The following is a 3,785-nucleotide window of genomic DNA, read 5'->3' on the forward strand; positions in this document are numbered from 1 at the left end:
TCCGTGCATTGTTTCTGGATGTTGTGGTGAGGCCCGAGTGATCCTGTTCCGGTTCTCAACAGGGCAGGCACTGAGACTCACGGGGAAGGAAAGCATCCTACCTGTGGGTGTTTCCGTCTCCCCTGACCACGGCTCCAGGGAGCTGAGCATCATGGCAGACTGTTCTCGAGGGGGCTGCTTAAACTTTTCGAGTTCAGTGTCCTCGCGTCTAAAGCGTGGCTGTGTGTGCCACAGGATTGCTGCCTGCTTAGTGAGATCTCATGTGTCTCTAGAAACGGTCCGTCCAGCACCCAGGGAATGTCAAGCTCTCCAGAAGTGTTAGTTGCCTGCTCAATCATCAGCCTTACCATCTGACTGCTAGATCAGAAGGTATTCATTTAGCAGTAATTAAGGGAAAAAGCTGATTTTTATCGGTTGCAATTGTTCAGGAAGATTTGATTCGCAGGCAGCTGCCTCTGCTAACTAACGGTGAAAATGTTGTCTTATACTGCCCCCCTCCGGCTGATTCTGGGAAGCCGTCTGCAGACCAGCTATCCCAACCGGATTCGCTCCTACTTTCATCCCCCAGTGATGACTGAAATTCATGGAGCTCACAGAGCAGGAGAAAAATGATTTCTCTTAAAGACTTGATGGTTCTTAAAGTCTTTGGTCTGGAGCTTTAAAACAGGCAAAAGAAGAAAATGAAATGTTTTCTGTGTTTATGTATGTGTTATTATCAGATACATTTCAGATTTTTAATTAAACTCCTGAGTAGTGATGAGCTAACCAGGTACTTTTTTAAAAATTCTATGCATCAAGAAAAGTAAAGGTAAATCAATGTGTTTCAAGGAAACAGTAAGTCACAGGAGTATTTGAGGGTTAGTACTTCTTCAGTTACAGTGGGTAAAATAGCACTAAAGAGCCTGCATTGGAAATTTTCATTGTATTTAGTTCCACTTTCTCCATTGAAATATAGGAATATCATGCCACTCAAAGGAAAATTAAAAAAGAAAAGCTACACTAGGAAGAAACCTTTCGAAATATTCTGAAACACCTAATAGAACCAAAGAAATTTCTCTCTAATAAGCCGTGGAAAGTGTTGCAATTATTACCCACTGAACCACATAAATTCTTTCAAGTTACGTTTTAAGTGTAGGGTTTCATTTCCATTCACTTGCAATATCGAAGGGAAGCAATTCCAGTATAACGTTTAGTTCAAACTGAAGGAGAAAAAAATCTTTTCCTTGATTCAGCTGCCTCATATTACTGCTTTGGTGAAAGATTCTAGCTTAAACATAATCTGTGTGCGCTTTGTCCTAAAATATGAGTTTAGAAAACCCTAAACCTTGTTTCTATATTTGTATTTAAGAAAGCTGCAGCTCAGAGGAGTTACGTGTGGTCTCCAGGCAGATTATACAGCAGGTTAGTGATGGAACTAAAATAGGAGATAATTTCTCCTGAACTTTGTCTAGTGGTCTTTTCCCCTTCACTGAACGTTACTATTCATGTGGTCATATGCATGAGCATATTATAATTTGTACTAAAAACAAGACACCTACTTTATAATACCTTTTGGAGAAAATCGATCCTCTGTTGGAGTCAAAAGCAAATAAAAGAATTTGGATTATAAAATCTAGTTTTATACTGGTCCTTCTGTTTTCATCACCACACAAATGATATTTTTCTAAAATTTTTGAAAATCCCATGGATTTCTTGTCTCTGTCTGATAGATTTCGAAGTCCTGGCACTTAGTGGTTTAGAACAGTGTCCACAAAAGGAATTACATGTAACCACGAGAAAACCAGAATCGTGTACAGTACGATGAATCATTAAGTGATTCTTCTCTTCATGATGATACAGCAATATCTGTTTATTGGAATTTTTTCAGTAGACCAAATATTTAAAAGTGTAAAAAATAAAATAAAAGCAATCTATAATTCTGTTACTGAGTGTACTCAAGCAAACCATAATTGCAATTTTTGCATACTTCCCTGCATCTCTCTGTCTCTCTCTCTCTTGCTCATATTACTTTTCCAATAGTCAATGAGATAAACTCACCATAACCACACCTGCAAACTTTATTTCATAGTTTTTCCTGTCTTAATAAGGATCCATCAAAAGCAAACAGACACAATTTCCAAACAAAAGGGCTGTGAGCTGGGACAGTCTACACGTTCCTTGGTCAGACGCAGCCTGCGGATTCCAGGGGACTAGGGTTCCCAGGGTCTCTTTACTTGGGATCAATAATGCCAAGAGCAAGTTTCTCTGGGAACAGGTGTGTGCGTGTGTGTATGTGTGTGTGTGTGTGTGTGTGTGTGTGTGTGTGTGTGTGTGTGTGCAGGGGTGGGCTCAGGCTCCTGCAATCAATATTTACTGGTGGCTTCAACAACAGACTCCTTCTAGTTTACTTTTGAGTTTGTATGACATTTTATATAATTAGTGAATATGTTAATCCTCCATCTATTTTTTTCTGCAAATATTGACATTGACTTTATTTTTTGATTATGGTGTCCTTTTTGAGGTTCGGAAATTGCATAGATAAATCTATCAAAATATTTTCCTTTTTTTTGTTTTTGCTTTTGCTTTCAGGATTAGCAGTTTCCTCCTGACATTGGTATCTATGGATATTCATTCATCTGGTCTTCGTGGTTCATTAGTAGTTTTATTAAATATATGTTTTAGCTTAAATTAACTGTGGAGTATTCTAAAAAATAAATCATCTAAATTGATTTTTTCTAAGAAGTTAACCTGTTTTTCCAATGCAGTTTGTTAGAAAACCAATAAACAAATACAAAACAATTAATTTAAAAGTGTTAAATAGGTTAGAAAAGATATATTGTTTGTTTCGTTCCATGAATTTCTTTTGTTCGATGCATTTCCATTTCTTATATAAATTACATACTGCCTGATCACTACAATAATACCAGGAGTTTTAATTGTTATTTTTAAAATGTTGGGGTTTTTATTGCTTATTTAATAGATGCCTTGTATAATCACATTTGAATGGACACTGATAAAAAGGGTGCTGAAGTTTAAAAATTAAAGAATTGTTTTTTTATCTGTGTAATATTTTGAGGCATAGTTTTTAATATTTTATACCATGTCATGTCTTTTTATCTAAGCTATATTTAGCCTTCAGAGAAGATTTGAAATTTTCTTTTTGGTGCTTCTATGCATTTTTCGTTAACTGTATTTACAGATATTTTATGCTTTATTTGCTTGACATTAAGAATTTGATTTTGTCACCATTATATTTGTATAAATGGTAATATCCAACATTAAAGAATATTCTTAATTGTGTGTACTTCTTTTATATAAAAGACTATCTGGTTGAATTTTACATTATTTTAAATGATGAGTAGTCATTTTTTGGTAGTTTTTCAGATGGGATTTCAGAGTACCTGCAAGTACTGACATGTAATTTTCATCTTTAGGAAAGCTATATTTCATTTGTTTTTATCATTTTGTGTGATTGTCTAAAAAACTGAAGAAAACTTATAAAAGATAAAGGGGATAGTCTACATTCTTTAATATTTTTTATTTTAATATAAATAACTCTAACTAAATTCCTAAATAAACTGTTAGTTCTTTGCATTAAAAAAAAAAGTGGTTTATAATGTTAAGGAACTTTCCACTTCCAGTTTCCTAAGTGATTTTCATTTGCTTGTCTGTTTGCTGTTTTAATCCTGCAGGAATATTGCACCTGATCGACTGCGTTTTTGAGCTCTATTGAAATGATCACATAGGAATATGTGAGCCACATTAGGGGTTTCGAATATTCACCCTCTTGTGTGGCTGGTACCACA

Source organism: Kogia breviceps, chromosome 4 (assembly GCF_026419965.1).
Source record: "Kogia breviceps isolate mKogBre1 chromosome 4, mKogBre1 haplotype 1, whole genome shotgun sequence".
In the NCBI taxonomy this organism is placed as follows: Eukaryota; Metazoa; Chordata; class Mammalia; order Artiodactyla; family Physeteridae; genus Kogia; species Kogia breviceps.